The sequence below is a fragment of the Lissotriton helveticus genome, chromosome 10 (assembly GCF_964261635.1).
Source record: "Lissotriton helveticus chromosome 10, aLisHel1.1, whole genome shotgun sequence".
Lineage (NCBI taxonomy): Eukaryota > Metazoa > Chordata > Amphibia > Caudata > Salamandridae > Lissotriton > Lissotriton helveticus.
Window position 1 is genome coordinate 681,579,284 of NC_136071.1, and position 22,652 is coordinate 681,601,935.

A 22,652-nucleotide genomic window follows, 5' to 3' on the forward strand; every position below is an offset into this window, starting at 1 on the left:
TCTGACCCAAATACCTCAACAAGAGAGTCTCCTTCCATGTACACAAGAGGAACCTCAGCTCCGCGACCTCACCCCGACAGAGACCCCCCGCATCCACAGAAGCAGAGCAGGTGGAAGAGCCTTCTCCTTCATCGCAGCCAAGACCTGGAACGAGCTCCCTGTGAACATCAGACACTCCCCAACCCTGCGCACCATCAGGAAGGACCTCAAGACCTGGCTCTTCGACTGATCCGGAGCTGCCCCCCACCTCCCTCCCCAGCGCCTTGAGACCCTCACTGGTGAGTAGCGCGCTTTATAAAACCCCTGATTGATTGATTAATTCCTGACGTTCCTCAGGAGTTGGCCCCATAATTTCCAAAAATTGGTTTGCGTGCCCCCATGTGTCACAAATTACCTTCATTGTGACAAGGCCAGCATTTTGTCATGGGTGCCTCCATATTCCATGGGTGACCATTTATGTAAAAGATGACAACAAATATGTCAGTGCCGGAATTTTTTAATGTATGATGTCCGTATAGCATAGGTGACCCTTTTTTTTTTGTAAATAAATGTTATTGGTATTCGCAAACAAAATGAGCATCATGTATAATAACACATCAGGTTGTTTTATTGACATTGCACACAACAGTAAATGACACTTTGAGCCGGCAAGAACAAACCTACCTCCCCCCCTTCCGACCCCACCACCCCCTGTCAGTGCGCCCGCGATCAAAACAGAAAAGCACATCTTACATGGGCATCCATCGTAAATCAAAAAAAAAATTCTCCTCAGTATGTGATGCAAAGGGGACGTTTCTCAAGCCAAACCTGTTGGGGAAAAACTCTACCCATCCTTCCTACGCTAGGTTCAGGTCCAGTTGGCAATGCTTCCCTAATCCCCATCGTCCTCTCCTTCACTTGAACCCTCCGCATGGGTTTGGAGCGCTGTCACCAGAGCCTCCCAAGCTCTAGCTACTGCAGGGATTTATCATTATCTAATCGCCTGGCTTGCTTCAGTCAGAGCGTTCCCTCAGCTTGTGCCCAGCGCAGTAGATTCGCCTTCCACCTCAGATTACTAGGGCCTACATTCGATTTCCAATGCATGGTGAGTTCTCTCTTGGCCAGAATCAAACCCAGGTCGTAAAATTTGCTAGTAACTTTTGTCCGGGAGGTATGTGGGAACCATAACAATAAACAGGCTCCCATGTCCGCCTCAATCTGCCGGCCTGTGACAGTATTCAAACAATCCACCACTACCGTCCAGTAGCTCGTCAGGCGTGGACATGACCAAAACATGTGGGAGAAATCAGCTCCATCGACTCTACACCTCGGGCATTGTGAGGGAGCGCCACTAAAATATTGCGAGATCTTAATCGGAGTCAAGTATGCCCGATGTAAAGTAAAAAACTGTACTAATTGAAATCTAACGTTCTGAGTACCCTTCCAGGTGCGTCGGATCAACTGGGGCCACGTCGTCTCAGGAATGGGCTTTCCGATATCTGCTTCCCACTTACTTCACAATCCCTCGAGAGGCAACAAAGTTTCTGTCGAGAGCCTCCTATAGAGGCATGTCACAGCTTTGTAAGTACCAGCTGCCATAACCACGTATTGGCAGCCCAGAGAGGTCGGAGGCTCAGAGAGCCCCATACTCCATTGTTTCTGGATGCCAGCAATCAACGCAGCATGAAGCAAATAATCTTCCCTCGGGAGCCCGTAAGCGGTCTGCAACTCTTGAAAAGTCAGTAGGGCCCCATCTTTATATAAATCTCTAATCATATGCAGCCCGAGATCTTCCCACACAGCCAATGCCGACCAATTGCCGCCGTGCGGGAGGGCCGAACACATTCCCAGAGGAATCTCCGGGGCATACGGATGAGTGGTACCCGATCGTTTATGACTCCGATTCCAGCAGAGACGAATGGTACGTTCCTCAAGTGTGAGTTGATCTAAGTCGATCCTCTGGCGCAATACTATAAAAGAGAGTACGTGTCTGGGAATTAGTCTGCCCTGCGGTCCTTCCGGCCCCCTGAACTCCCGAGCCACTGCCTGCGTAAACCATTTCAGTTGTGCTGCCAGTTAGTACCATTCAAAATGAGGGACCGCTAGGCCTCCCTCAGCCCTGGGACGCAGCAGGGTGGTCAAAGCGACTCGTCGTCTGCCCGATCCCCAGATGAATCCTGTGGTCAAGGAACGAAGTTTCCAAAAAACCGACGCTGGGATCCAGATCGGCAACGTGCGGAAAAAATACAATAGGTGTGGGAGCACCACCATTTTCAGCAGAGCCACCCTCCCCGCCACCAAGAGAGGCAGGGTACGCCAAAACCCCATGTGACTCTGTAGGCTCCTGATCGCCCTATGCACATTGCCCTCCAACAGATCTAGTTGAGAGTGATAAATATGGGTGCCCAAATACGGGAGACAGTGATGTTCCCAGCGAAGGTTTCCAGTGACCTGGGGTGCATTTTCTCTGGGGGTCATTGGGAAGAGGCAAGACTTTCCCCATTTGACCTTCAGTCCCGAGAGGTGGCCAAAATTTTGAAGCAGGAGTTCGGCTCCGCGTAGTGAGTCGCGTAAATCCGCCAAGAACATTAGTAGATCGTCTGTGTACAGAGAGATATACTGGGTCTCGCTCCTCAGCATCAAACCTTCGTACGCCTGACCTAGCCGAGCATGAGATGCTAAGTGCTCAATGGCCAGCGCAAACAAGGGGGGACAGCGAACACCCCTGGCGCTTCCCACGGCTCACCCGATACGCGGCTGATACTGTGGCTCCCGTTTTCACTCTAGCCGTAGCTGCATTATAGAGCAACGTAGTCCATTTCACAAACCGGTCACCCAATCCAAATGCCTTCAAAACTCGAAATAAGTATGGCCATTCAACACTGTCTTTTCAATGTCGATTGAAAGCACAGCAGCCTCCGGGAGCCCATCGAAATCTTCCCCCATTAGCCGAATGAGCCGGCGTATACATGTCGCCGTAGTGCGCTGGGGAATGAAACCGGCCTGATCCGGATGAATCAGAGCCCTCATGTGTGTTAGGAGTCGTGTCGCCAGGATCCTGCTCAAGATTTTATAGTCAACCGTAAGCATGGATAATGGTCGATAAGCGGAGCGAGAGCTGGCATCCCCCCCACGCTTTAACAACGGGATTATAAGGGCCTCCCGGGCAGTCGCAGGCAATACACCGGTGTCCATAGCATAGGAGACCCTTATGTCAAAATTTACATCAGTATGTGAGACCCAGCATTTTTTCGTGGTTGCCACCCTGGATGTGCCACGGTTTCACCCTTTATACCAAGAAGAGTGGATCATTGTGCTATTACTAGCACTACCATTGTGCCCTTTATGCCAAGAATGGATGTATGACATTACAACGCATGCTTTTACATCGCATGCCTTTACAACGCAAGTATTACAACGCAGTCCATTACAACGCATAGTGCTTTGGGGTGCTGGATAGTGAATAGTTTAATTTACTATTCCAACTCCAGTCCCCGTGGACACTAGGGAAGGTTATTGGATAGTAAATTAACCTATTCCCTATCCTAGAGCGCCCCCCAGAGCAATGCGTTGTAATAGTTTGCGTTGTAATGGTTGCGTTGTAAAGGCTCTGCGATGTAAAAGTTGCATTGTAAAGGTTGTTTACCGCCAAGAATTACTGACACAATGGGCTTGATTCACATAGTGCACTTTGTAGTATATTTTGTAGTATTACAGCAGTACTACAAAACATACTGAACATTGGTGTTCACATACTGCGCTTTTGTAGTAATTTACACATTTTTAACTTAGACCTGACCTCCAACGAGCTGAAAATATGGAATGCAGAGCCTCCCTTGAGTTCTTGGCACTGATTCTGCCACCTCTGACAAGAGGATTCTCAAAGGCAGTCTCAGGGGTCCCTAGGGGCATGCCAGGTGTTGCAGATGCAACCCCTGGTGACCCCTAAATGAGGCCCATGACTTACCTTTGCACAAGGGCAGAGCATTCTTTTTGCTTACTGGGAATGTGTAAAGTTGAAAAGATGCAGGATACATCTCTTATTTTTCCCTCCAAGGGACACGCAGAGCTACTCAATTAAATTGTTGGAGCGCCTACAATTTTAATTAATTGGTGCTCCCCGATGCCTCTCTTTGCCATAATGTTGGTTCTCCTAGGGAATGAAAAACAGGCCACTCAGTGAGCCGCAGTTCCTTATACAACCTGGCAGCTGTATGACTGCAAACCTAAACTTCTGCAATAGTCCTGGGTATCAGATGCATCACATTGGGAACCTTCACTCAAAGAATGCTTGACGTTGCTTTGCATAGGGGCTGATAAAAAAATTGCATTGTAAAGGTTATTTTTCTCAAGGAATGCATCAACAGCCATTCGTATACAAGAAAAACGTAAACACTATTGTAAGCAACGTTTCTGAGAGTGTAGATTTTAACTATTTCAATAAACTGCAATATGTATTGTTATTATGCATAATGCTTGAAGTGCAGGTTTATGTATTTAGCATTGTGCTGCAGAACTGGATTATTAGGAACAAATTTTAAAACATCTTTTAAAAAAAATTGTCACGCTTTAGAATGAAATTTATTTTATGAAGACATCTTTTCTCCTGTAAATCTCCTGTAAAGCCAAAGAACATGGCACCAAATATTGTTGTTCCTTAGAATTCATAATCTGTAAGGGCAGTTCGGGCTGGACTATTCCAACTGGGGCAGGGTCAAGACGAGTGCTTAATTTAAACCAGTGGTTTCCAGTGCTCCGCACCGCCATTTAATTGATTTCCAGTGCCCGGCACTGGCACTTAATTGCCAACAGCGCACTTATGAGAGTCTGCCACATGGTGGTGCTGCTCTTCTAGTTTAGAGATAAGCATAACAACAGGTGTTTATGAATACACATTAAAAATTACTAATGCATGCCTCCCTAGCCAATCCTTTAGCTTCGGGCTCGATGGCCCGGTCTAAGATGGCCGCCAGAATGGGCCATGAGCGATGCTAACTGCTGTCAGGCACTCCACACCGGAAGTGCTTATCCGAGGCCACGCCCCCACTGACGCGCACGCCCCCACCGAGGCGCACGCTCCTGGATCCTTCTTTTGGCCAAACCAACATGATGTCGTTACCAGCGGCCCAGGGGTGGACAGCGTGGGTAGGTCTGACCACGCGGACTCCATGACATTCAAGTAAGTCCTGACTTTCCCTCATACGAGGTAGGATAGGACCACCTCACCCGACTTTCTCCACCATTGAGCTGATGGGGGCGACTTGCTCCCGACACCGGCAGGAGGGCGCGATGGCCCGGTCACCGCCGGCGGCGGACGGTCTGCACGTGTGGTGGCCTTGACTAGCACAGGCCTCCACTGGCTTGCCGTTAGTCTTGGTGACTCGTGCCATTTCTTTGGTAAGGGAATGGGTCTCCTAACGCTTGCCTTTATCTTCCCATTAAGGCAGGGCACCTACTTTTGAGGCGCCTGCATGACCTGTCTGCCCCTGTTGAGGCACCTCTCACCAAGAAGAGAGGTGAGTCTCAACGCGATATGAGCCCCGTAGAAGAGAATGCTTAGGGCTGCTTATAACTCACATACACAGAGTGGGTCTATACCAGGAACAGTGGCTATAATTGAGAATGGAGTATGACTGAGAGAGAGTTTTAAAGTTTTCTTTTTAATTTGCAAATGATCTCACATTGCGTGTATCACATTGAGGAGGTGTGGACCACTTGGGAGGCGAATGTATTTAACGTGGAGTCACATTTAAGACAGCGTTCTAACAGTTGACAATCTCACTTTCTCTCCACATTCCTTGTCTCCACAGGTACTTTTACAGAGACTACATGACTTTTGACTTGTAGTCACTACTGATTGGTAGCATATCATTAGAAGCACCATTCAGTGTAGATATTATACACCACTTTCACTGTTTTTACACCTTTCGGTACTGCAGAATTGCCACGGTATTTTGTTAACCAATAGGGCAAGAAACATGTTGACCCAGAGAGCAGAGCAGTATAACAACTGACTAAACCGCCCTAAGGGAACTGCCACTCTAAATCGTTTTTAACAAGGTGGATTACCAGCCGGAATAAATGTATTTACTTGGAATATCCAACCTTTTTTAGGTCTCGGCTATAACGCGCTGAAAAGCGCGTTCTCGCCAGAGAACTATTGTCGGCGTCTCAGCAGACTGAGAACACCGAAGTGAGACAAGACCTGGCCGCGCGCAGCGTTTCCCCATAGGATAACGTTGTGCGCGCGGCCAGATCTTGTCTCTACAGCATTGCATGCAGAGCGGATCGCGCCGCGCGCCTCTCTGGAATGCAGGGGGAGTCTGCAGATAGGCGCGCGGCGCTGATAATCAGCCATGGTTTTTTTCCGTGCCGTCTCTGAGCGTGGAATGCGGCTGGATTCAACGCCAGTGCTCTTAATCGTCCTTGTTATAATTAAAATTGTAACATGCTTGTATTCCGTGTGAATATGTTTGGTTGATATATGTATGCTGCGATAGAGCAGCGCGAGCATCACTAACACACAGCATACAGCAGGCAGCATCCTATCCATGCAAGCTTCACTCGAGCCCAGGACAGGTACAGCCGCATGCCTCGGTCACACAGCGGGAAGAGCGCCTGCAACAACAGGCCAAGCTACACACAGGCTATTCGTCACCTCCTCCCTCTCCTGGATGAGCAGTAGTGTGCGGCTGCATGCACGGGTCAGGCGAAGCCTCCAACGCTCTTTGAAGGGGCGAGTGGGAGGTCACTTGAGATGGCAGTTTGGCAAAAGTCGTGGACGTATTTTATAATTTCTTGAATGGAATGACCTCATGGGTTTAGGCTGGGCGTGGATTTCACAAATCGGGTGTTTTGTCCACACGTGTGTAGAGCTGCAGCATTCATTTCCTCTGAACCTTACTTCCTCGTGGCGGCATACCTTTCCCCTAGTCCTCCCGGAAAGGCATCTGCAGGGCTGACGCCGCTTTCGGTCTCTCCCGCTCCCACTGCTGCTCAAAAACAGGAAGTAAGTCCTTCCTCCCTGAGCCACCAGCTGAGCAGAAGTACTGCTTAACTTGATGAAAACTGTCTGCGTGGAGATTTCATAGGAGAGGACAAACTATTACCCCTACACAGTGAGGTTCCTTCGCAATGTTAGACTTTTTTGTATCATGGCGGTTTCCAGTAGCATGAGGGGGCATTCGGGTACTGGGTTTAAACCCACTTCCGCTGAGGCAAGAATTTGAGCATGGTTGATCCTCACAAGCTTGATAAACCTCTATTGATTTATGCCACTACCTATAGAATCTGATAACGTGCAACCCTAGAACCAGATGTGAGGCGTAGGGTAACCAGAGCATCCACTCATTACTAGTCATCTGTGTCCTACCGAGCACACCTTGTGCGTGCTGCAATGTCTGACATCCGTGCAAAATGGCTGTGCCAGTCCGTGTCCGGAGACCTCTGGTTTGTATCCACAGACACCACCCGTGCTTAATTTGTAAAAAAAAAAGTGCCAGGGCTTTCATTTGTAAAAAATTAAGTGAAAGGGCACTCGTCAGGAGGCTACTGTAGTTTGCCATACACATTACGCGACTTTGAGATATTGGCATTGTAAATGACAATGACTTTTATTTATCTTTTGGTTTTTAAAACATAAATAAAAGACCTTGTCATTTACAATGTCAAGACCTTAAACTCGCGTTCATTTACAATGCTAATAGCTCTAACTTTTGCAATGCTGAGACCGTTGCATTGTAAATGCTTGTTAACTATTCACGCACTCACTGCACCACCTAGTATCTACACTCCCACGGGCCACACACCCCCACTTCATCATACGGCAAAGGAACAAAAGATCTCAGACAAAGAGCCCCTTCGCGGGTGCCCGTTGGACATTGCAGCGCCGGTCCAACGAGGAGCAGGTCCAAATGATGAAGCATGACACCTAGCTTGCTGGGTGTGTGAGGACCCTAGTTCCGCAAAAGCGGGATCCCCCATCCCACTTCCTCCTCCTTACTAACCCCTATGACACCCAACCAATCACCACTAAGCTTGACTGCTGGTTGGTCCCTTATCTAGAGGAACAGCTCCCTATCGTTTTGTTGAGCTTATTCACGCACTGTAACATTAAACGTCTTCACACATCTCTGCATTGCATGATTGACAGTAATTCTAGGTTAATCGTAGAAGCTGTAGAAGCTAATACTGAGATCCTGACTCATGGGTAATTTTCTGCCAGTGTGCAGTATCCACAGTGCGAGGTCATAGATGCTGACTATGCCAAGTTCCCTCTCACAGAAAATGGAAAATCTAGGATCACAGCAGAAATATTTTGCAAATCATACAGAGCTGATGCAGAGTGGATCAGGACCGGTAACATAGCAGATCTGGGCAGGTGATGTGACGCTGCTACTTCATCTCTTAGGTGTTTATATCATGCAACAATGCCCCATAGGGAATCAGCAGCGGCTTAGCATGGGTTTTAAAAGAAGTAGTGCAAATGTTGCGGTATATTTACAAGAAAAGGGTGTAGCACGGCGTTAGCCTCCTTGACTTAACGCCGCACTTCGCCAGTTCCAAAACGCAAGGCTGCATCGTATTTACAAGAATACGGTGCAGCCTTGGGTTTCCCCCTGTGCTGTCACTAATTTAGCTGGCTAGCGCCAACGCATGCATCCTTGCACCACAGTGCAAGGGTGACTGCTTTGAGGGGAATGATTGCTTACGTGCAGGAAGGTGACCCTTCCTGCACATAAATAATTTGAAATGGCGTTTTGAAACTTCTAGTTGTGCTGCTTAATGCAGCACACATAGAAGATGCAATGCATCATTTTTGTTATTTATTATTTATGTGCAGGAAAAGACACCTTCCTGCACATAAACAATCAATGGCGTTTTGCTGTTTCTATGTGTGCTGCACAATGCAGCATACATGGAAACATCAAAGACTAGGAGAAATTAAACATTTCTCCTCGGTTAATTAAGGTCTTCCCTGGTCTTAATTTTGGCACTGCCCCGTATTTATGCCACCCTTGTAAATATGGGGCAGCGTCAAAATCAATTGGTGTTGCTGTGTAACGCCCACCACAACACCCATAACCCGCCTCTTTAAGTGGCTTAACTCTGTCTTGTAAATAAGGCGAAGGCCCTATCACCACCACAACATCGAGAAAAGTGACACTGTAGTGGTGATTCGGGCTTGTAAATATACCCCTTGGTTTCCTTTAAAATGTTGCACCCCTGAAGAATTTTGAGCCTGTGGTAACCACCCCCTGTGTCCCCCCCCCCCCCATCTACGCCACTGGGTATCATCAGTAAGAAAACATCTATTGTACAAGTCACTGGATTGTGACGACACAAAGACAATATGGCAACGCAATTAGTAATCAAATGTATTTGATCAATTTGGAAGATATTACTGAAAGCAGCATCAAATATTGATATACAATCTGATCAGAGTGCAAAGTGAACACAAAGTGCTCGTGAAGAACAAGTGAACGGTACAAAGTAAAACACATACAAGAACAGTGAATTGCAAAAAGGACCATATTAGTGCATATTGTTCATGAATAAAGCCAGTCCAACATTTCAATAAAGTATCATGGCACAATTTATTTGCTGGTGTATGTCGATGGCATGTCGACCGTCCTCAGCTTGAGGCCATCATCAGGTCAAAAGGAGCACAACACATATGGTGATGCCTGGGGAAAAAAAGAGCAATCATTCAACGAAAGACTCAAATCTGAATAAAGGAAACAAAAAAAATATAGCCATATCTGGGGTACCTGTAATAAATCCAGGAAATCTGCAAAGCAGTAAGGAAACAAAAAGAGAGAAAAAGGTTTAACCAGATCAAGAGAAATTGAAGTAGTGTCCACACCACACCTACCTTTCAGCTGTGACATTTCTACTTATAAGGGATTGGTGCACTCAGTTGTGCCTTTCGTTTCTAGCCACTGTATTGGCTCTCGCAGCACAGGCTTCGATTAGATGATCTGTGCCTTATTCAGAGTTTGGAGTATGGGATACTCTGTTAAAACATGGCAAGTGCCATAGACAATAATGTATGTGATATAAGGCAGATGGGGCATCCGCCTTGTTCATAACAGAGCATCCCCTCTGCCAAACTCTAAATAAAGCTCTTAGGGGCAGATTTTCAAAACTGTCCTGCAACGCAGCACAGCAGCCAAAAATGCGGTGCTGCGTTGCGTGACAGGGAGGTAGCAGGAGAGCCATATCTACAGAGATAAGGCTCTCTCCTTCCCTCTCCCTAGCGCTGATTTCAGCTGGCGTGCCTCAGGCACACACCTTAGCATCATAGCGCTAAGGTGCATGACTGCGTCTAGCATAGGACTTGAACAGGAAGGTTACCCTTCTTGTACAAAATACTATACCTAGACAAGTTCAAACACTTTCCCCACTTTGTATGTGGGCTGCACAGTGAAACACGCATGCAAAGTAGGAAAAGAAAGGAGAAATAAAAACATTTATCCTCTTAATGCCTCCTTTCGGATGGTGTTAACCTTTGGCGCTAAACCCTGTCTACAATTTTTTGTAGATAGGGATTTGCGTCAAAAGGCATGGGCGGTTGCATGAGAACGCCCATGTACCACCCATGTAACGCACCCTTGGTCGTTACATGTAGGGTACGTTCCAACGTAAAACAAGTTTTGCGCTGGAAAGTAAATTGGTAAAAAAACATTCTGTGCTTGTGATCATCACTTTGGTGATTCTAATCCAGCAGAAAATGTTTGAAAATCTACCACTTAGTCTATTAAAACTTCTTCGGTTTATCACTCTGTGGTGCCAAACATTGGCTCTCTCCAGTGCAATGCTGGTAACCTACATCATCTTAACTAAAGAGAAGGGTACTGGCTCCTTCCGACCTTCCATAGGGGAGTTTTTACTTCTCTTAGAGCTTGATTTATCCCACTGGCTCAGAGCATCCAGCACAGTCAGCAGCTCACATTACTGCTGAGAGACAATATGAGCTTTGCTGAGACGGGAAAGTTTGCCAGTTCAGACTCCCCCGCTGCCCTAAGCTCAAACATTCTTTTTTTTCCAATGCAAATGGGTTGAAATATTAAAGTCTCCCCTTTTTACCTCATAATGTGCAATAGGAGAGTTGCATAAAGTTTGTTCAGTACAAAAAAAGTTCCTACCTTTCCATGTGCTATTATGAAATCTCACATCGGTGGCATTCCTTATGTGCTTTGCTGCTCTTTGGCTAGGTTTGCGCTATAAATACCACATACATATAGGTGCTGAGATACTTAGGGGCACATTAGGATGGCTGGCGGGCTTTGTCCGCCCGCCATCCCAACGCAAAAAAGGACCGCCCGCCATAAGGGCGGGGGACCCATGGGGGACATTAGGATGCGCCTGCCACATTTGCGGGCACATCCAGCATTCCTGTCACTGCCGACTGCACCGCCCGCCACAATGCCAGGAAGGCATGCTGTGCACTCCAATGCACAACATGGCATGCACCGTGCGTTGCCTGCAATGTTGTGCATGGAACTGCTGGAGGGGTACCATAGGTACCCCCATGTGCACCCCCCACCCCCCCAGAATCCCTGGGGGCCCGCTACGGGGCCCCAATGTTGAAAAACGCCTGCCTTTCCGAAAGGCACATGCCTGCCCTCATAGTAATATGGACGGCGGTGTCTACCAGACACCGCCACCATATGTACTGCTTTTCCGCCCGGGAGGCAATCGGGCGGATTGCCTACCGGTGGAAAACCGGTGGACGGTCTTCCTGTCCGCCGGGATCCCCCCCGCCATGGTAATGTGGTGGGGGGAATTAGAGGCGGACGATGGTTTTTGGCAGGCAGCTCGCCACCGCCATACAGGCGGTGGCGATCCGCCCTTTATCATAATGGGCCCATTAGTCTCAGATTTACCAAGGAGTTGTGTTGTCCTTGCATGACAGAAGACATTGCAAGGTAGCACAAGTCCTTCACTGGGATTTACTAAGCCTCTCAAGAGGAGATGTGTGCCACCATGGTTGGCTTTTTAAAGAAAAAGTAATGTAACTCAGCCCATTACACTTAATCTGTGAGGCGCTGCATAGGTGGAGCATGGGAGTCCCTTTTCATCCACCCATATTTACTAAAGCTAGAAAACATGCCTTCCCAGTGAGGCGTAACAAGGAGAAATATCTTTATTTCTCATCATTGTTTCCTCTTTCAATACATGATGCATTCTGCACAGAAAGAAGAAAATGCCTCTAAGGATTTTTTTTGTGCAGGAAGGTCCCTTCCTGCACAAAAACAATACTACCCGTAATGCAGACACCCTTGCACTATGGTGCAAGGGTGCCTGCTTTGGCGTTAGGCTGCACGAAGTGCATCAGCGCAAGGAGAGAGTAGAAATGCTCCATATCTCTATAAATATGGAGCATTTCTTCTCTCTCCCCGTCATACAATGGCTCAAAGCAACTTTGCTTGCTGCCCTGTGTTGAGTGAAAGATTAGTAAACATGCACCTTAATGGCTAATGTTTATGGTTGAAGTTTTCAGAGCATTTACCTTACAAATATGGGTCAACAATTACTCAAGTTTACAGCTCGCACAATGCAACACATTGTGAACAATAACGTAAATTTATTTAGCTTTCTAAAGGCCAGAATGCACAGCACTAAATAACATTTATGGGTATATTTATTAAAAGAAGGTTCACAACACAGCAAACCAAACCAAAGTTGCTGCACTGTGTTGCGTGAGAGGGAGAGAGCAGGACACGCAATATCTACAGCGATATGGAGCTGTCCCGGTCGCCCCCCAGCGCTGGCACACAATCAGTCAGCCAGCACCATATACACACCTATGCACCTTATAGTAAGGGTATGTTCGTGCTGTCTAGCATAGGTTTTGTACTGGAAGAGTGCCGTTCCAGTACCAAATACCATGCTTAGAGGAACTTTAAAAATTGTCCTACATCGCATGTGTAAAGCTAGAAGATTGGAGAAATTAAACCATGTCTCCTCAGAAACGCAATAGTCAAAATTGTGTTAGTTTTTTCTGCAAACCCTTACCTTCTTTTTTGTGTAAAAAACCACAGGTGGTTGCATAGGAACTCCCATACACTTCCCATGTAACACCCCATTGACGCAGAGTAATGCAAAACAGTGCAAGGTACCTCTTTCCATTAGTTTCAGATTCAAATTGCCCCGGAAAATAAATTTGTAATAAACATTCTGCATCAATGTGCATAATTTTTGTGATGCAAATTCAGCGCAAAATGTTAGTAACTGTACCCCCTATTTTCATAGCGCCTGTGCAGACTTTAGGTAATGTGGCTTAAGGGGCGTTGACTTACTGAAAATTGCAGAGCTCAATGCAACCTGAAAACCAGGAGTATGGCAGTGTGTGAATGATCAAAAATAGTGCAATAAATACAAAGCAGCGTGAACTGATGATGTCATCGGCAATGCATTCACCACTAACTCTTGGCGCTAAATGGGTTTTAGCATTGTGCGACGGGACACAGACAGAAAGATATAATACTCATAGGTTTTTTTGTACTATAGGCTTTGTACTTGGAGCGACCATTTAGTACGAATACCTTCATGCAGATGACCTCCCAAGCCCAAAAACGTCATATATGCATATTATGCAATAATATTACATCTATTAATGCTGGAAAAATCAAATGTGTATTTACGCAGTGTATGCACCTTGTTTTATTTTTTGCTAATATTCAATGAAACACTACTTCGCACTCAGGGGTCTATTTACTAAATTCTCACGCAACGCGCCAGGATACCCAAGAGTAGTTGTGCGCGCTATAAATACCAATATAGCATAACATAACATAACGCAACACAGGGCCAAAAATACTCTGGTACGTTGCATGAGAAGGAGAGAGCAGAACTGCACCTTTTCTACAGAGATATGACACTCTACTCCTCTCTCCCTAGCGCAGGTGCGAAATCAGTCAGCCGAGCACCACGCACATAGCTTTGCACCATATTGTAAAAGGGCCTGCGTGAGTCAGGTAAGGTTTTGTACTGGAAGGGAACCATTCCAGTACAAAATACTATGCTTATAGTAACTTTAAAACTTTTCCTAATTTTTGCCGCTATGCGGAGGAGTGTCATCCCCCCAAAAATGGCAGGAAAGGACAAATAAAACAACTCTCGTTATATTTCTCCTTTCCTGCAATAGTCTTGGGGGGTGGCAGCACCGAGGGGAGTGGTAGTGCGCTTTCTTCATTACGAATGATGGCTTGGCCGGCCGTCTCAGGCCGGCCAAACCTTCATGCGCAGTGAAGCTCTCTCCAACCCCAGCAATGCAGCTGGGAGCATGCACAGGCTCCCAGTCTGTCCTGGAGCACTAATCAAGGGCGCTCAGGTCAATCCTGCAGCTGATCTCATGTAAGAGCACCTTAAGGATTGGCCGCAGGGCAGGCTGGTAGCCTGCGCCTGAAGAACAGGCACAGAAGAGCGCGACACGAGACGCAGCTGGATGAAGGTACGTGTTTTGAGTTTTTTGCCACCTCCCTTCGCGAACCCTATGACACCTCTCACTCCCCCTCCGCCCGGCTGCCCAGCCGCTCCGCACTCATCACAAACACCGGCTGCTTCTGCAGTGCACAATGTTTAGAAATCAGGCACGGCCCGTGCAGGGCGTTATACCGGGCGGTGACGTCAGGCGGGGGAGGGTCAGGGTGGGGGGTTGTAAAATGCGGGATATGGACCATTACAGGTAAGTACCGGGGGAAAAAACGAATTTTGTTGCCCGCGCTGCATCACATTTGGCGATGCAGTGCAGGTAACGAAATTCGTTTTATTCATTTTTTTCGGTACTTACCTGTAATGGTCCATATCCCGCATTTTACAACCCCCCACCCTGACCCTCCCCCGCCTGACATCACCGCCCGGTATAACGCCCTACACCACCCCCCTTGTGTCAATTTGCATCAAAGTCTTAGTTAATAATACCCCACCAGAAGCTGCAAATTTGCTTTGAATCCTTTGAGAATGGGCACTGCTCCCGTTCCATTATGCCCAGATGAATAGGCATTTCGCACTATGCGATGCAAGGCTGTTTATCTCTGTGTTCGCTCCATCTTTTGGCACAAAATGAAAGCTGAACCTAGCTATTATTTTTCATCAGTTTGAGCTGCATAGCACTGCCTTGAGTAGAGTGAACACCGACATAAAGCTTTAGTAAATCTGGTCCTAGATTTGTAAAATGTTCTGCATTTTGCTAAAATGTTTTGTGGTATTGTTTTATGCACCCACGTGTTGTCTTTTTTTAGCAGATTGTCGAGAGCTTTTGGTATGCAAAAAATATCAATAAAACCTGTCCAAATCATCAAAATAAGAAAAGAAGTGGTCATTAAAATATGGAAAAAACATAACATTGTATGAAAAATTATTCAGTTAACATGCTGGTGTTGGAAAATACCCGACATAGATCTGATTAGTTCATGGAGGGAAAAGTCGGTCTGTGGGAGTCAGTTTTGAGTGGAAATACCCTCAATGATGTCTCAAAGTAGACCAAATGTATGGATTAAATTTTGCTATGTGGGACGAGTAGCATTGCTAAGAGCCTTTTTTGAGCACCTATTATAAAGTGTACTTAGTAATACACGGCAATTGTAAAATGGTTAGTGTAAGTATCTGGAACAATTTTGATGGATGGTCACAGAGTGCAAATAGACAGTAGATCTTAACAAGAGAAAATGCAACCGGTTGGAAAAGTATTTAAAAATAGCTGCACTCGGTCCATCTTTGCGTAGGGGCTTCAAATGGCATTCATTTCCATCCACACTGGCCAAATGGATTTGTCCAAATTAATGTCACAACGCCAAGGTCAACATTTTACAAAAACGTGCAAAGAAAATTAATAAATAAAGCAAGTAGTGACAGCTCCTCACTTCCCCCTCCCGTCTCGCCTCCTCCGCTTTCTGTCTTTGCCCCACCCACTCTTATCTCTCTGCTGGGTTTTCTGTCTTTCCTGCTCTCACCATCTGGTACTCCACAGCCTGCTAGGGTGTCCACCTGGAATGGAGTCACATTCTGGACAGTGACTGGAAAAAGTCAGAACAAAGGCTCAACATTCAGGTCAACGTATCAGTACAAAAGGTCAATTTTGGGACCAATTTGTGGAAGTCATGCAATAATATAAAGTAAGTATATGGAAGGCTATTAAAGGTAAAAATTCAAAGTAGGTTTATGTTTTGAATAATGTAGCAGTACTGAACATACCTTCTCATTTAGCTGGGCTTACCTAAAGATTAAAAACCTAGCAAACATATATGCATACCCCTTAGCCTGCTTACCACTCTCCTATCTCTTATATTGAACACATAACACTACAAGACTGGAATACACCCACCTAGTGTAGGCTTGGGGGCCTCCTCTGTGTCTGAACGAAAACTCACCAAGTAAGTAAATATCAACAAAATGATCAAGCAGTCTCTCCAATGGGAAATGCCAACCAGGGGACCTGAGCCAGATAACCAACTAACGGAAAAAGGTGCATCAGGGGACTCGCCAAGAGTTGAATGTACCTAGGTAATATGCAGCTGGGTTGTACACATCAGGCCCTAACCTATGTTGTAGCTGAATATCGGAAAACTGCTAATAGGAAAATCCATACCAGGGGTCAAATTATGCATTTTCAATGTTTGTGCCGGACGCATCTATTAAAAGAAGGTGCGCCCGGTGCAAACAATGAAACTGAACTCGCCCTACCCCCAGGGCAGCATATTCATGTGAAAACACGGAGCGGCTGCCAGCCCCTGTTTTCACAGTGCAGGCGGCACTCGCCTGCAATTTTACAGGGAATTAGAGATCCCCTTGCAGGCGAGTGCAGTCAGTCACTGCACCCGCTTGCAAGGGGATCATCTACGGGGTCCATGGGAACCCCTTTCCCTCCACCAGAAGGCTGCCATCGGTGGTGCACTGACAGGACGCCTCCTGACAACTTCTTTGCCTCTTCAACCTATGTCAGTAATACTTCGTGGGCACAGAGGCAAAGGAATTCCCTCATTTGCATGAGACACGCCCCCATGCAAACGAGGGATGGCCCCCTGTAGATAGCGCTGGCGCCCCTGGCGCTTTATGGGCGCCAGCGCTATCGGTATTACTGAAGGGGACGCACACACGTTTGCGTCCCCTTCTGTAATATCAAAGTGCCCCGGGCGTGCAAAGCAGGCACAAACTCCCGTTGCGCCCCCGGCGCACTTACTGTAATAAGGCCCCAGGTATTCCTCCAAAAAGGAAACACATCCCAGGGCATCAACCAACAGTAAGTTACATGCCAGCGAACTCTTCAACGGGTTAATACCTGCTTGCAAACCACAAACATGAAAGGACACTTCATGTAACCAACTAAAGGAACTGTGTACCATAAAGCCCACAACCATGGACACCTATGTTATGCAATAGCCAGTAGGGACAGAAGTTCCCACCAGTAGTAAAATGTAAGCAGCGTAATCCACCAAAAGATAACCTTGCAAAAAATGTACTAGGTAAACAGCCAACAAAAAAATGTTCACCAGGTCACCCACAAATGTGGAACCATGCCCAGCAAACCCACCAATGTAGAATTATGCCCAGTGGGTCTCATAAGTGTGAGGCTCATTCGAGTTCATCCTGTCCAGGATCAGAGGGTCATGATTCACTCTGAATAAGGGAGGAGCTGAGGAAACGTCTGGGTAAGTCTCCTATGACTGTCTGTCCTCAGTCAAATAGGGGTTCTTCCCAATTTCCACCCCCTATATCCTTGTTACTGTTAATGAGGAAGGGTGATGGCCCAGGTCGCTGTCTCTAGATATACCGCTTGATATACCGCTTGCAATGAAGTGCATTAAAATGGGTACCTCTTGTTTACCCATTGATTCGTTCGCCAACACCAGTGCTGATGATGTCCAATTCTAGGGAGTCACAAGCAAAGTAATCCAATGGCATGCCCAGAAAACCTGCCTTACTGGAACGGCTCACTGCTTGGCAGGGAGCTTTATGACAGTCATTGAGAGCAAAGTATAACTTCTGCTACTTGACACTAAGCATTCCAGCATCTCCAACCAACCTAAGTCTCTAAACTCAACCTTTGTCATTCAATCACCCCATGTCCAGCACCAAGATGAAACATAGAAGTTATTCCTAGCTCCAAAACCACTCTTGACACACAGATGTCATCAAGTCCACCACTCCTTCTGCCTTCTTGGACACCACATCTCCTCCTGCCCCCTCAGAGAAGTAGTCCCCCTTCAACTCCTGGCTAAATGAACTCATTGCACTCTGGACTGCCCCAACAGCCAAAATCCCATCTCTAAATAATCCATAACACTGCCACAGGATTGGCAGCAGGGAATCAGAATCAGAATTTTATTTCACCAACTCTCTAGCTCTCCGTTAATTCTTGAGCAACCTCAAAAATACCCAAACACCAAATTATAGGACCACAACCCGTCTAAGCCATACACTCCGCCTTCTCTAGATCCCCTGAATCCACAGCAGGAGCCTTATACTTTGCAGTTCAACCCTTACTATGTAATTCACTCTAAATTATTTGTTCACCTTTAACAACTCCACCAACCTCACTGTAAAGCTTCTCGCCCCACACCAAAGCTCTACATTTTTCAGCAAAGTTGACTACCACCCAACCAAACCAACCCCCTTCCATGCCTTTGCAATAATGCTTACAACCTCACAAAAAGCCAACCACCATGAAACAAGGCCAATGGCCTTGCAGCATAACCAGTAATCTCACAACAATAACATGCACCACAAAGCAAAGCCACTCACTATGCAGCACAACCATTCACCATGCAGCCAAGATCACCACCTTGCTACAACATTCACAACCTCTTGCGAAAGCCAGGAACCTGATCTTCAGACAAAATCTCAAAATGTGTTCTCTAACCCATCTTTCCAATCAGCTCCAGGAATCTACTGAAATGGTGCAATTCACAGAACTATGGTATATCAGTGCTTTCATTCATTCAACCATTGCTTATTCATCTCTAGGTAAATTCCTCTGCACAACAGCTCTTGACCCCACGTTCCCAGCTATCAGACTTCACACCACTGCAGAGAGGAGGGCTACAGGAGAAGGGAAATTAGAGAAAGAATTGGAATTTCAAAATGCAATGCCGAATGAAAATATGAATTTGTCCAACTTATTATTAAACAAGGAACATTAAGAGCTCCTAAAGTCAGGTCAGCTGGTTTCTTTATTAATATGAGAAAGATCACATCCTTTCACCCCATATTTTCTAATGATCCTAAGATTCAGATCAACGCCCTTGTACCATGGTCAGATCATCATTTTATACCTTCACATTAGCTAAGCCATCAATACAAACGCGATCTAATGTATCCTCTAACTTGGAGCGGAGTTGGTCTCAACTTTGAAGCTTTGGGTAAAATCCATGGAGGCTTCTACTCCAAATCTAAAAGGTAATTTAGACAAGGCTTGCACTCAATGGGAACACTGAATTGCACAATCATTGGATGAAAGTATCCCAAAATCTAGGTTAACGCCTAAGTTGAATACTGAAAGAGCCCCCTGGTTTAATACCCACCTAGCCTCCCCGAGGAAAGTTTGTAAGAAAAAAAAATAGTCAGACGAATGTATTGTTCTCCGTTGATTGCTATTGGGGCCTGAATCGGGTCCATTGGCTAGTATGGGACTTGCCAGTGTGCTGATGCAGAGAGAGAGTGACAAACATGTTGGGCACTGCATACTCTGAATCACACAAGACCAGTCCCTGTCGGCTGAAGCCAGTCGAACAATTGGGTTTTTACATGCAGGAATCCGGAGACGGGAGATTGGCCTTGAAACTAGTAGTCTCCCGCCTAAATCGGGAGGGTTGGCATATATGTAGTACTGGCACTGCAGGGTGAGGGTGCAGTGCTGGCATTGCACGGCAAGGATTCCCCTGAAGAGGCAGAGGTGGCACACCGCTGGTTGGGTTTATGGTGAAGTGGTGGAGCACCACTGAAGGTGTTTTTTGGGCAGGGGCTGGTGAAATCCCACTTCAATTGACTGGTCGCATGCAGGGCCAGGTCCAATTGTCCATTGGTCGATAAACAAAGAGAGGTCAAAAAGGGGCCAGATGCCTTGTAGTAACCCCAAGCATGCCATCAAATGAACACAGGGCCAGCTGTGTGGAGAGCACATGGACTGTCTGGGCAAATTATAAGCCATTCGGAGGTCAGCTCACACAGGGTGGCCTTAGTCCGGGGTGGTGACTAGATGGATTACACAGCCACATGATTAGCTACAGAGCTGGAAATGGAAAAAATGTACTTCAAGATGCCATAAAATGAGGGTCAATGTGTGGCTGCAGAAAGGGAGTGGAGTCACGGCAGAGTCAAGAAAAACAGTCTGACAGTCAACTTACACATTTATTGAAAAGTGTCCAATGACATTGGCAACATGGACAAGTGTGACAAGAAATCTGATCTGGCTAATTAATCGCTTACAAAGAGGCTGCATTTTGAAAACGTCTTACAAGGTTAAGGCAACTGCTGCAGAGACCTTTGTGCGCCACTCAATTTTCAAGGGATAATAAAAACTGTAAGTTAGCTCTGGTGGTTAATGCACATGTTGGAGACGTGTATTTGGCTACTCATAGTTTTGGTTCATCATAACGTGACAAAAGGTTGTCAATGAACCGTTCGGAAAGTACAATGTGTAACATGTAGATCAAAGATTAGCATTTACATGGATAGTCCATTGGTTTACTGCTATTGTCACAGAGATTCTTCTGTTGCATGTTGTCCATTCTTGCATTACAATCCTTCTAACATAGCACAGTGACCTAGTAACCGTGCTGCATGCAAACTGCTAGGAGTTAGATTAAAAACCTTATTGTTTTTTTCTTCAAAAATTCATTATGCTAAAAAGGGTTCCTTTGGTTAGTAATAAAGTCTTATTAGTACAGGCAACCACTGTGAGAGAGTTTCTTATTTTCATTTCCAACTGGGCCCAACACAAAGGCCTCACTTAAAGGATCATCAGCCCTCATTATGTTGGAGTCTCGTCCTTACTTTAATTATTTACAATGAAAAGCCGATGTTTGGGTGTGATTATGTTTATTTTCAGAAAATAGAATTCTGGTTATCAAAGAAAATTAGTTATTTTTAACAAAAATGGAAAAATTGTATTTGATGCCCGCATCTATTTTAAGAAAATGTCCAGCTGATGTTTAAGGAAAAAATATTGCACTTTCACAATTAATTAAAAGTTGATGTTTGAATGATAAATCATGACGCGATGGGAACCCTTACTGCTGATGTCATTTTATTTGTGCTGCTATGCTATGGTTAATATATCATGGCTCAAATAAAAGCGTATATCAAACGATAGGGGAATGAGAGGATGGTTAAGTGAAACATTGGCCAACATATTTTCCTAATACACATAACACAACCCACAAAATATCAGGTAACCAAAGTCTAATATTAAAATAAAATGAACCCTACTTAAAGGTACAGCACTGACTTTTATTCCTCATTCAGACTCATACTAGGACTTTATTAAAAAGGAGATCGGCCCTCACCCACTAGCAGTGGCATGCTTCATCATCGTGTTCCTTCTCACCACGACCTAGTCATCATGGGTATGTGTTAAGTTCCTTTGGGAGCTCTTAGCAAGGATTTTTTGGGGAGGTGTGTAAGATTACACAACTACTGAGTAAGTCCCCTTACACTCAGTTGTCCTATAAAGTAAAGAGAGTATGTTGCTACCCTCAATCGTGGCACCAAGAATGCATAAAAATGTGTAGCGGATTGTTACTGGAATTACTCTTTTTAATGGCAAACCTCTCTAACACATTGTCAGAATCACAGTGCACAGTGGATTGCACAATTTGGTATCGTCTACATGTTTGGACCCTCAAGTAAACCCCAGACAGGTCAGGGCCATTCATTAGGAAAGGAGGAAGGGAAGTAGACCAAAGGGAAATCAATTTATTATTGCCCCTATTCACTTTTGTCATTTTACTCCATATGTTTGTGGCTAAAATATACACCCTTGTCTGTTTTTTGAAATGTACGGATTTTGTTCTCTGTTTCAATGTATGGTTTTCACCATTTGTAGATCTTTTATATCACAGTCCCTGATAGGTTGGTGTCAGTATGTCCAAGTTCCCTATATTGTGGCACTAATTTCATATTTAACTTACTGTACTTATTGCCACTACAATGTTCTGTAATCCTCGTTTTTAACTTACATGCAGCCATGTCAAGATATTTATGATTACATGGGTACACGATAAGATACATCATGAGCTCACTATTGCAATGTGTGTGTACTGTTTGCATGGGCTGGCAGCACTCAGTTCAATTTATGAAGAGCTTGTGGTGAATTTGTAGAAACCGCAGTCCCCACAGGGGTAGTGGCATGTCACTGGAGGTAGTGACAATAAAGTGGTTTGGTTTATTTGTTATATTTGCAGGTTTGGTCTAGGTCTAGAATGGATCAGGTGGTCCCTTAAGAGGCTGCCCCTTCTAAAGGCAATTGTGATAACCTGTTCCCCTCATGTTAAGGATGGGCAAATGCCTATTCTTAGTTTGCTGGAAATAGGAGAGTACTTTATAATAAAGGAGTCAAGTGTTCTACTTTGCTTATTGAATCTTTCTAATTCAGAACAGATTTTCCTAAAACAGTTTTTCCTAATGCCTTGAAATTGAGCAAATGTAAGGTTGTCTCTTAATGATCTAGG